Raw genomic sequence first — 12500 nt, forward strand, 5'->3', positions numbered from 1 at the left:
TCTCTCTCTCTCTCTCTCTCTCTCTCTCTCTCTCTCTCTCTTCTCTCTCTCTTCTCTCTCTCCCTCTCCCCCTCTATCTCTCTCTCTCTCTCTCTCTCTCTCTCTCTCTCTCTCTCTCTCTCTCTCTCTCTCTCTCTCTCTCTCTCTTTGTTCCCGCCCCTTGCTCCGATAAGTGTCGTCTCAGTGCTTCCCTCAGCCCCGGCGAAACAATCAATATTATACCAGTTGTTGTTTCCAGCCCCGAGCTCCTTGGGGAAGGGGAGGTACGTTTATGGTTATATACAGACAAGGGTGGCACTAGTTGTAGTGCTCTCTTTCTGTCAAGGCGGAAAGTGTGTGTGTCATAGCGTAAAGACACCGTTACTACTGTAAGACTGGTATGGGGTTAAATGCACGACCTTTTACACAACAAGGGGTGTAGATACAAGAAGTACGTACTATTATAAAGATATTGAACTTGTCAAATCCAGGTGCACGGAGCCCCTGTGGTTTTTAGTCATGCCTCAGGCATATATCCGTTAGAACTACCAAGTTTCATTGACTTGCACCCAAAGAGTCAAGAACTGCGATTTTGTTACGAATTAATTTCGTACTCGGACCCGGCTGGTCTTGACCTATTTTTGGATCTAAATTTAGATCGGGTAGATCACCACATCATGCACAAAAAGACACGTCACTAGCAAACTATGTCAGACGTCATCATGAGTTTGTGTAAAACAAAATGGAGGCCGGAATCACTCAGTTGAATCGAACTCCGACCAAACACCACGTAATAACTAGGTTAATTTATGCACTCGCGTGAAGAAGAAACTGTCGAGCTTCACAGATGTCGTCGTTGGGTAGTTTTGGTTTTTTTTACTACCATAGGAGGATTTTTGAACTCTAAATGCACTCAGCTGCAACAAAAACGCAAAACGAAGGCTGTAAGCTGCACTGTGCCTTTAAAGCGCGGGAACTTGAGCTATGTTGGGGACATATCTGACTAATTTAAATTATCTTGCTGAAGTCGGTCTTTATTGTGCTTTCAGAATAACTCACACAAGGCGGAAGAAGACAGCAGCACAAACAGTCGGACACAGCAGCACAAACAGTCGGACACAGCAGCAGCTCTTGACGCCAGAAATCTTGAGATGTCAACCGCTACCGAACAGGACCAGGAAAAGGGCCGCATGTCGTCAGCGTATGACAGCGCGAAGGATAAAATGTCGTCAGCGTATGACAGCACGAAGGACACCATGTCGTCAGCCGCAACTAAGGTTCAAGAAAAGGCTGGCGATGCAAAGGAGGCAGGGACAGATGCAGTTGTCAGCGCTGGGGACTATTCCTCTGAAGCCTTCCGCCACGCCGCTGACACCGTGGACAAAAAGAATGCAGACAAATAGGGGCTCGTGTGTCCCTCGATATTCACGAGAGAAGAGACACTTCGGGTGTTACGTCCTCACAGGAATTAGTACCTATTAGGGACACGCATTTAATGTGATGAACAGACAAGAGAAGAGGGAAGAAACTAAATAAAAAGGGGGAGGGGGAGGACAAGGGTAGACGACGGGGAAGAGCAAGTTAAAAAGTACAAAGTTATGCAATATCAATGTTAAGTATTGCAGGCTCGTACCACTTCCCCTTTTTAATCTGAAACATGGTGTGTCATCATCTTGAGACTAGGCCTTTAGAATAGATGTTGTGTTTATTTCCAAGATATACATTTTAAGACAGGATAATATTCAAGAGCCACCTATTCTTCACCTATTAAAATGCTAATAAGTCCTAAACTCCTTCGGCGATTTACTTCATATTATTTAAGTGTACATTGGCTTGAGAAATATTTGGAATGATGAGTTCACACAATTTCAAGTTTGTACCTTAAATGTTCTGACTGTTATAGTCCTTCGGGAAAAATCCCAATTCGGGGATTGACTCAAAAGTACGGGATTTTGCACTGAGTTTTGGCCACACTAAACCGATTTTAGCACTGCAGATTTGTACCTGTTGGTTTTTCTGATATAAAATATAAAATAAAATGGGTCTTGTTCTGCATAACTCGCACTGACTCTATTGGGTATGTATGTCGTATGCATTTAGAGTTCTTACTTCCCTTTGTTTATCTGATCTTAAAAGGTTGCTCTGTCTCATTTGGTTAAGCGTCTCACAGATACTTTCGAGGCAAGCCTGTCACAATGTGATTATGTGGGTGTGTTCGTTCTGTAACTATCTAAGGACTATCTATGTCCGGTCACGAATACAATACCTGCTAGTCAGACTTGGTCGTGTGACAGACGTTTTCTTCCACACGAGATTACGTTGATTGTCTAACGAAGCCGTCAGGCTGAGTTAGACATCAGCTAATCGAGTGTGGAAGAAAACTCTGTCACACGACCAAGTCTGAATGGCATTTATGTCTCACAGCTTCAACAGAAGAGATAACAACGACGTTTTGCGTATTCACGCTCGACAAGACTAAACACAGGAGTAGCCATTGTGGAGATATCTACTCTATATGACGACTTTCTGTGTCTGAATGCGCAAAATGTTTGTTCTTTTCGGTTTGTTTGTCTTTATCGCAGCCCTGTCCTTCAGAATTCAGACTGGCAGGCCCCACGAGCGAGCCGATTTCCAAGAGCAGCTAAACTCGCGTATGAAAACAGTACTGTCGAGTGGGATTGTCGTTTGCAGTATTCTCGGTGTTGTCGATTTGTTGAAGAGAAGAACCGATTAAAGCTGGAGAAATGAAAGCAATGTGTGCACTTTTGGGGGAACGATTGCGAGTTTGACTCCGTTCTTGCCATGCTCCAAAGCGTGTAACTTACAATCTTGCACAGTTTGCTTTAGTAGTGGCAAATAAGGAAAGCGTGCGACATAGCTGGTTATTGTATATATAGAGAATACTACATGGCTTGCTGTGTCGTACCAGATTTACACGAGCAATCTATTACGTCAAAGCTAAGACACGTCACTCTGAAAGTGTGGCGTGACGTGTTCGTTCTAAAGATTCATCGAGGGTAATTAGCGAGCGCAATTTTTGTTTCTATAATGACGTTTGTCTCGGTGACTTTGGCATCATAAGCAGTGGAAAAACAGGTCCCTGCCAGACTTGCTTGACATGACCTCATTTACATGATATACACACGTGTGATTTGAACGATTATTATCTCACTGGTGTCTCTCTCACGTATGTAGGATAAGACTGTGTACGTAAGTGTTAGTTAGATTGCCATGGGGAATGAGGAACATAATGAGCTTGCGGCGACCACCCTTCCTAGAGGATGAACGTCGCCTGCTCCTTTCAATGCTTGCTATTCTCTCAGGTGCCAGGAGACTAGTTCTGCATAACTCTCACTTACTCTAGTATAACACGTTGTATGCATTTAGCGTGCTTACTTCCCTTCGTTTATTAGAAATGAAATAAAAGCCACATTGAAATAAAAAAGCACGATGTGTGTGAGTGTGGCTGTCGGAGTCGGAGTGTGTGTGTGTGTGTGTGTGTGTGTGTGTGTGTGTGTGTGTCGGAGTGTGTTTGTGTGGATGTGTGTGTGTGTGTGTGTGTGTGTGTGTGTGTGTGTGTGTGTGTGTGTGTGTGTGTGTGTGTGTGTGTGTGTGACTGTCGGAGTGTGTGTGTGTGTGTGTGTGTGTGTGTGTGTACGCGCTTTGGTGTGTGTGCTCCCGTGTGTATTTGTGTGCATGCGTGTGTGTGGGTGTGTTTGATGTTTCCTTAGATAACTTGCTATATCACGCACACACACACACACACACACACACACACACACACACACACACACACACTGATACGCCGCACAACTTGAAATGCAAGCAAAACACTGTCAAAAGCTATATAGACTTGCAACACTGAAATGATCCCGAACAGAACTTACACGACAGCAACTGAGGAACTTGAGAAACAGAAACAGAATGTATTTCTGATAATGATATATCTATACTTACAACTCTTACTCCAGAAACTCCTTCAGTGCAGCTGGTGAGAGCCTGTGTGCGTTTGAGTAAGCCCTGTGAACCCACAGAGATAGTTGGCAGATGACACACCGAGTGTGCTTTGTCTGCTAGCCTGAGCCGAAGGCGTTCGATGCAGAAGGGTTTTGTTTGGCCCGCACATGTTGCCAATTTCGTTCTGCATGCACGATATGTTGCAGTTGACTGTTGACGGATGTGATAACTGACAACATTCAGTTTGCGAACAGAATGGGTGCCTGGCCTCTTGTCTCGCAAGTGAAACTCGCGTTGCGGTTTCACGTGTCTGGTGCATATCAAGATGTTTGTGTGGCGCCGATTTGGGCCATTCTGATACCATGTGCGTCTACATTCACTAGGAAACACAGCAGACTTGTCAAGCCAAGTGAGCAATACATCGATTGGCCCTTCGTGGTCGGCGGGGCGTTAAGCAAACAAACAAGCAAAAATACATCGATACACGCAATATTCACATATCACGCATAACTAGACATGCATCAACAAGCGTCATCATCAGTCACAGCTAAGAAAGACCGCACACAATGTAATACTGACCTCTCACGCATTACACATGTCAACAGAACATTCAGAGATTGTTATCAATGCAGTAACATCGCAATAGACGGCGTTTATGTTCATCTTACCATGCAAAGTATCAATCATTATTAATATGCCAACACAGGAACAGAATGTACATAGCATTAAACGATAGCGGTTACTTTTCGTTTTGGAAAAGTTTATATTTCAAACAGTCATACAATGCGCGTATGATGTACTGATAGAAAAATAAAGGAAATGCATCCTTCCTAACTCTCACAACAAAGATCGCGTCATTTTGAGAAAAAACCCATTGATTTTGAAAGAACATTATGACGGTACGTTATACGTTGTTTCAAATATGTAGGTTTGTGGCCCATAAATTAACATATAATTTGCGGTCACACGAACTCATAGCATAGATGTATTCACAAACTATGCACACTAAATCATAACGATATCTACTGGGTGCAATTATAATATATGTTAGTTCTTTACATAATACAGCAGTGTATTTGTTCGTGTAATATACGTGCGTGTCATGCTTGTGTGTGTGTGTGTGTGTGTGTGTGTGTGTGTGTGTGTGTGTGTGTGTGTGTGTGTGTGCGTGCGTGCGTGTGCGCACGCGTCTGTGTGTTTTATAGCGGCCACAAAGCTATCAACCTATCAGAGCCGGGCTTTTTTTCGTCAGCAACAGTCTCAAAGCGTGAAAATGCGCCCGGAATAAGGACCGTACTCGCAACTAAACGTAACGCGCAATACGGCTACTGCGAGTTACTTTTTCCACTGATCGATTTTGCTCCGGTTTTTGGACGCAATATTTATCTCGTATGCGCGTTTTGTCCCAGTGCATCCAGGATCTGGGAGTTGTTGAGCTGAAGAACGGATAAAATAAAGTGAGAGAGAGAGAGGGAGAGCTATTCAGTCGACTGGCACATTCTCTGGAACTAAAAGGTGAGAGCATTATCTTTCCCGCGTCTTGGGGCGTTCTTTCTGTTTGCGTCTTGTTGTGTACTGTTTGCATACTGGTCATGTTGAACTTTAGCGTTTTAATAGTCAGTAACGGTTTTCTACTGGTATTATAAGATGTTTGATGGGTTGTTGACAGACCAGCTTTTGCGTCGGTCCGAGGGGGAGCATATCGTCTTTTGTTTCATATTTATTGACTAAGGCAAAAGTCGATATGCCCCCCGAGGACCGACAAAAAAGCTGGTCTAACAACAAACATCCAAACATCGTTTTTGTCATCATTTTGGTAGTGAGAAAATAAGTGCACAATCAACACAGGGAGCCATGCTTTGAAACACGAGTATCGTTTTGATAACCACACGAGTTCCGTTTTGATAACCACTGGCAATCAAAGCTGGCGTGTGAAAGCAACTTTCTGTGTAAATGAGTTCATAACTTGTTGGGATGAATATGTCAGGTTTGAGGATGCACAGTTATGTAGGTTCATCTCGGTATTCCACCCCCTCGGCTTTCTGTTGTAAATATTAAAGCTTAGTGATCAAATGTGGAAGCTACGTTGGGTCAAAGGTCACAGAAGATGCGTCGTGCAGCGAAGGAAAGAATCGCGATCTTGTTTCCGACTCAGTGCCTCTTTGTTTTTCATTAGACCTGTCATTCTGCTTGCTCGGCTTTGTTAGATGTTTGCATGTCTTGTTGCCATTTTCTTTGCTTTTATCATTATTTCTTATTTGCGCTTCGTTTATCGATACAACGTCTTGTGCACGGGTCAAAATGTGTGTGTGTCAGGGGTCAATTGGTTTGACTTGAACTTGACGTTTGTGTTTCTCCGAACGTCTGTGTATCAAAACACAGATACACGCACTCCATGACTTTATAAGAAAACAAAACATATCGGTAGGTGTCATTTATTTATGATGAATTTATGACCTTTCATGAAGTAGTTTTGTTTTGTGTTTACTTTTGCCAGTTTGCCAGTTCGTTTTTGGAACTTTGCAAAGCAGTGTCGTGTGGTCTTTTTAGGTCTGGGGAAACGCCAATGAAAAGAGCCAAAGAATCCCCTAGCGTTGCTATTGGGTTTGCTTTTGATTATCCATGTATAACCTGCTTCCTGCAACTATGGTAACCGGGAATTGATTGCCTGGGGAACATGAGATTTATTTCCCAGGTGCTTGTGAATGAAAACTCGTCAAAATGATGACAATATGTTTTGTTGGGTATGTTTTCTTCTTACATGATTTGTGGTTGTAATAGCGTGTGTTTAGAAACTACTCGGTTTTGTTTTTCTCGCTTGTGAGTTATGGATTCGTAATAACGAAAGCTGGCGTGGTACAGTGGGCTTGTTGTAATGTTCTGCTAATGGTACTGACCGTTATTCAACTTTGTGTTTTGTACTGATTATGCAGGCATTTTTGATTATATGGGTTTATTTACTCTCTCTCTCTCTCTCTCTCTCTCTCTCTCTCTCTCTCTCTCTCTCTCTCTCTCTCTCTCTCTCTCTCTCTCTCTCTCTCTCTCTCTCTCTCTCAATCTCTCTCTCTCTCTCTCTCTCTTCTCTCTCTCTCTCTCTCTCTCTCTCTCTCTCTCTCTCTCTCTCTCTCTCTCTCTCTCTCTCTCTCTCTCTCTCTCTCTCTCTCTCTCTCTCTCTCTGTTCCCGCCCCTTGCTCCGACAAGTGTCATCTCAGTGCTTTGCTCAGCCCCGGCGAAACAATCAATATTATACCAGTTGTTGTTGCCAGCCCCGAGCTCCTTGGGGAAGGGGAGGTACGTTCAAGGATATATACAGACAAGGGTGGCACTAGTTGTAGTGCTCTCTTTCTGTCAAGGCGGAAAGTGTGTGTGTCATAGCGTAAAGATACCGTTACTATTGTAAGACTGGTATGGGGTTAAATGCACGACCCTTTACACAACAAGGGGTGTAGATACAAGAAATACTAAATACTTTTTTAAAGATATTGAACTTGTCAAATCCAGGTGCACGGAGCCCCTGTGGCTTTTAGTCATGCCTCAGGCATATATCCGTTAGAACTACCAAGTTTCATTGACTTGCACCCAAAGAGTCAAGAACTGCGATTTTTTTACGAATTAATTTCGTACTCGGACCCCGCTGGTCTTGACCTATTTTTGGATCTAAATTTAGATCGGGTAGATCACCACATCATGCACAAAAAGACACGTCACTAGCAAACTATGTCAGACGTCATCATGAGTTTGTGTAAAACAAAATGGAGGCCGGAATCACTCAGTTGAATCGAACTCCGACCAAACACCACGTAATAACTAGGTTAATTTATGCACTCGCGTGAAGAAGAAACTGTCGAGCTTCACAGATGTCGTCGTTGGGTAGTTTTGGGTTTGTTTTACTACCATAGGAGGATTTTTGAACTCTAAATGCACTCAGCTGCAACAAAAACGCAAAACGAAGGCTGTGAGCTGCACTGTGCCTTTAAAGCGCGGGAACTTGAGCTATGTTGGGGACATCTCTGACTAATTATCTTGCTGAAGTCGGTCTTTATTGTGCTTTCAGAATAACTCACACAAGGCGGAAGAAGACAGCAGCACAAACAGTCTGACACAGCAGCACAAACAGTCTGACACAGCAACACAAACAGTCTGACACAGCAGCACAAACAGTCTGACACAGCAGCACAAACAGTCTGACACAGCAACACAAACAGTCGGACACAGCAGCACAAACAGTCGGACACAGCAGCACAAACAGTCGGACACAGCAGCACAAACAGTCGGACACAGCAGCACAAACAGTCTGACACAGCAGCACAAACAGTCTGACACAGCAACACAAACAGTCTGACACAGCAGCACAAACAGTCGGACACAGCAGCACAAACAGTCTGACACAGCAACACAAACAGTCGGACACCGCAGCAGCTCTTGACGCCAGAAATCTTGATCGAGATGTCAACCGCTACCGAACAGGACCAGGAAAAGGGCCGCATGTCGTCAGCGTATGACAGCGCGAAGGATAAAATGTCGTCAGCGTATGACAGCGCGAAGGATACCATGTCGTCAGCCGCAACTAAGGTTCAAGAAAAGGCTGGCGATGCAAAGGAGGCAGTGACAGATGCAGTTGTCAGCGCTGGGGACTATTCCTCTGAAGCCTTCCGCCACGCTGACACCGTGGACAATGAGAATGCAGACAAATAGGGGCTCGTGTGTCCCTCGATATTCACGAGAGAAGAGACAATTCGGGTGTTACGTCCTCACAGGAGATAGTACCTATTAGGGACACGCATTTAATGTGATGAACAAACAAGAGAAGAGGGAAGAAACTAAATAACAAGGGGAAGGGGGAGGACAAGGGTAGACGACGGGGAAGAGCAAGTTAAACAGTACAAAGTTATGCAATATCAATGTTAAGTATTGCAGGCTCGTACCACTTCCCCTTTTTAATCTGAAACATGGTGTGTCATCATCTTGAGACTAGGCCTTTAGAATAGATGTTGTGTTTATTTCCAAGATATACATTTTAAGACAGGATAATATTCAAGAGCCACCTATTCTTCACCTATTAAAATGCTAATAAGTCCTAAACTCCTTCGGCGATTTACTTCATATTATTTAAGTGTACATTGGCTTGAGAAATATTTGGAATGATGAGTTCACACAATTTCAAGTTTGTACCTTAAATGTTCTGACTGTTATAGTCCTTCGGGAAAAATCCCAATTCGGGGATTGACTCAAAAGTACGGGATTTTGCACTGAGTTTTGGCCACACTAAACCGATTTTAGCACTGCAGATTTGTACCTGTTGGTTTTTCTGATATAAAATATAAAATAAAATGGGTCTTGTTCTGCATAACTCGCACTGACTCTATTGGGTATGTATGTCGTATGCATTTAGAGTTCTTACTTCCCTTTGTTTATCTGATCTTAAAAAGGTTGCTCTGTCTCATTTGGTTAAGCGTCTCACAGATACTTTCGAGGCAAGCCTGTCACAATGTGGGTGTGTTCGTTCTGTAACTATCTAAGGACTATCTATGTCCGGTCACGAATACAATACCTGCTAGTCAGACTTGGTCGTGTGACAGACGTTTTCTTCCACACGAGATTACGTTGATTGTCTAACGAAGCCGTCAGGCTGAGTTAGACATCAGCTAATCGAGTGTGGAAGAAAACTCTGTCACACGACCAAGTCTGAATGGCATTTATGTCTCACAGCTTCAACAGAAGAGATAACAACGACGTTTTGCGTATTCACGCTCGACAAGACTAAACACAGGAGTAGCCATTGTGGAGATATCTACTCTATATGACGACTTTCTGTGTCTGAATGCGCAAAATGTTTGTTCTTTTCGGTTTGTTTGTCTTTATCGCAGCCCTGTCCTTCAGAATTCAGACTGGCAGGCCCCACGAGCGAGCCGATTTCCAAGAGCAGCTAAACTCGCGTATGAAAACAGTACTGTCGAGTGGGATTGTCGTTTGCAGTATTCTCGGTGTTGTCGATTTTTTCAAGAGAAGAACCGATTAAAGCTGGAGAAATGAAAGCAATGTGTGCACTTTTGGGGGAACGATTGCGAGTTTGACTCCGTTCTTGCCATGCTCCAAAGCGTGTAACTTACAATCTTGCACAGTTTGCTTTAGTAGTGGCAAATAAGGAAAGCGTGCGACATAGCTGGTTATTGTATATATAGAGAATACTACATGGCTTGCTGTGTCGTACCAGATTTACACGAGCAATCTATTACGTCAAAGCTAAGACACGTCACTCTGAAAGTGTGGCGTGACGTGTTCGTTCTAAAGATTCATCGAGGGTAATTAGCGAGCGCAATTTTTGTTTCTATAATGACGTTTGTCTCGGTGACTTTGGCATCATAAGCAGTGGAAAAACAGGTCCCTGCCAGACTTGCTTGACATGACCTCATTTACATGATATACACACGTGTGATTTAAACGATTATTATCTCACGAGTGTCTCTCTCACGTATGTAGGATAAGACTGTGTACGTAATTGTTAGTTAGATTGCCATGGGGAATGAGGAACATAATGAGCTTGCGGCGACCACCCTTCATAGAGGATGAACGTCGCCTGCTCCTTTCAATGCTTGCTATTCTCTCAGGTGCCAGGAGACTAGTTCTGCATAACTCTCACTTACTCTAGTATAACACGTTGTATGCATTTAGCGTGCTTACTTCCTTTCGTTTATTAGAAATGAAATAAAAGCCACATTGAAATAAAAAAACACGATGTGTGTGAGTGTGGCTGTCGGAGTCGGAGTGTGTGTGTGTGTGTGTGTGTCGGAGTGTGTTTGTGTGGATGTGTGTCGGAGTGTGTTTGTGTGGATGTGTGTCTGTGTGTGTGTGTGTGTGTGTGACTGTCGGTGTGTGTGTGTGTGTGTGTGTGTGTGTGTGTGTGACTGTCGGAGTGTGTGTGTGTGTGTGTGTGTACGCGCATTGGTGTGTGTGCTCCCGTGTGTATTTGTGTGCATGCGTGTGTGTGGGTGTGTTTGATGTTTCCTTAGATAACTTGCTATATCACGCACACACACACACACACACACACACACACACACACACACACACACTGATGCGCCGCACAACTTGAAATGCAAGCAAAACACTGTCAAAAGCTATATAGACTTGCAACACTGAAATGATCCCGAACAGAACTTACACGACAGCAACTGAGGAACTTAAGAACAGAAACAGAATGTATTTCTGATAATGATATATCTATACTTACAACTCTTACTCCAGAAACTCCTTCAGTGCAGCTGGTGAGAGCCTGTGTGCGTTTGAGTAAGCCCTGTGAACCCACAGAGATAGTTGGCAGATGACACACCGAGTGTGCTTTGTCTGCTAGCCTGAGCCGAAGGCGTTCGATGCAGAAGGGTTTTGTTTGGCCCGCACATGTTGCCAATTTCGTTCTGCATGCACGATATGTTGCAGTTGACTGTTGACGGATGTGATAACTGACAACATTCAGTTTGCGAACAGAATGGGTGCCTGGCCTCTTGTCTCGCAAGTGAAACTCGCGTTGCGGTTTCACGTGTCTGGTGCATATCAAGATGTTTGTGTGGCGCCGATTTGGGCCATTCTGATACCATGTGCGTCTACATTCACTAGGAAACACAGCAGACTTGTCAAGCCAAGTGAGCAATACATCGATTGGCCCTTCGTGGTCGGCGGGGCGTTAAGCAAACAAACAAGCAAAAATACATCGATACACGCAATATTCACATATCACGCATAACTAGACATGCATCAACAAGCGTCATCATCAGTCACAGCTTTGAAAGACCGCACACAATGTAATACTGACCTCTCACGCATTACACATGTCAACAGAACATTCAGAGATTGTTATCAATGCAGTAACATCGCAATAGACGGCGTTTATGTTCATCTTACCATGCAAAGTATCAATCATTATTAATATGCCAACACAGGAACAGAATGTACATAGCATTAAACGATAGCGGTTACTTTTCGTTTTGGAAAAGTTTATATTTCAAACAGTCATACAATGCGCGTATGATGTACTGATAGAAACATAAATGAAGTGCATCTTTCCCAACTCTCACAACAAAGATAGCGTCATTTTGAGAAGATAAAAACATAGGTTTTGAAAGAACATTATGACGATACGTTAAACGTTGTTTCAAATATATAGGTTTGTGGCCCATAAATTGACATATATTTGCGGTCACACGAACTCATAGCATAGATGTATTCACAAACTATGCACACTAAATCATAACGATATCTGCTGGGTGCAATTATAATATAGTTTAGTTCTTTACATAATACAGCAGTTTATTTGTTCGTGTAATATACGTGCGTGTCATGCTTGTGTGTGTGTGTGTGTGTGTGTGTGTGTGTGTGTGTGTGTGCGTGCGTGCGTGTGCGCACGCGTCTGTGTGTTTTATAGCGGCCACAAAGCTATCAACCTATCAGAGCCGGGCTTTTTTTCGTCAGCAACAGTCTCAAAGCGTGAAAATGCGCCCGGAATAAGGACCGTACTCGCAACTAAACGTAACGCGCAATACGGCTACTGCGAGTTACTTTTTCCACTG

General features: G+C 43.5%; 4 long non-coding RNA genes across 4 annotated transcripts in view; 3 read left to right on the forward strand and 1 right to left on the reverse strand.

The window, feature by feature from the left end:
• The window catches only part of LOC138972958 (uncharacterized), a 5038-nt gene extending 1614 nt beyond the window's left edge, over positions 1-3424 (forward strand). Inside the window, exon 2 of the long non-coding RNA XR_011457828.1 lies at positions 1029-3424. This is a non-coding gene — a long non-coding RNA (uncharacterized lncRNA). The remainder of the gene's footprint in view (positions 1-1028) is intronic.
• LOC138972959 (uncharacterized) overlaps positions 1-12500 on the reverse strand; it is a 281386-nt gene that overhangs the window by 28396 nt on the left and 240490 nt on the right. The window lies entirely within an intron of this gene.
• On the forward strand, positions 5202-10667 carry LOC138972956 (uncharacterized). Its single transcript, XR_011457826.1, has 2 exons — positions 5202-5451; positions 7991-10667. It is a non-coding gene; the product is annotated as an uncharacterized lncRNA (long non-coding RNA).
• The window catches only part of LOC138972957 (uncharacterized), a 7844-nt gene continuing 7738 nt past the window's right edge, over positions 12395-12500 (forward strand). The window contains exon 1 of the long non-coding RNA XR_011457827.1: positions 12395-12500. This exon is cut by the window's right edge and continues 165 nt beyond it. This is a non-coding gene — a long non-coding RNA (uncharacterized lncRNA).

This window comes from Littorina saxatilis, linkage group LG8 (assembly GCF_037325665.1).
Source record: "Littorina saxatilis isolate snail1 linkage group LG8, US_GU_Lsax_2.0, whole genome shotgun sequence".
NCBI lineage: Eukaryota > Metazoa > Mollusca > Gastropoda > Littorinimorpha > Littorinidae > Littorina > Littorina saxatilis.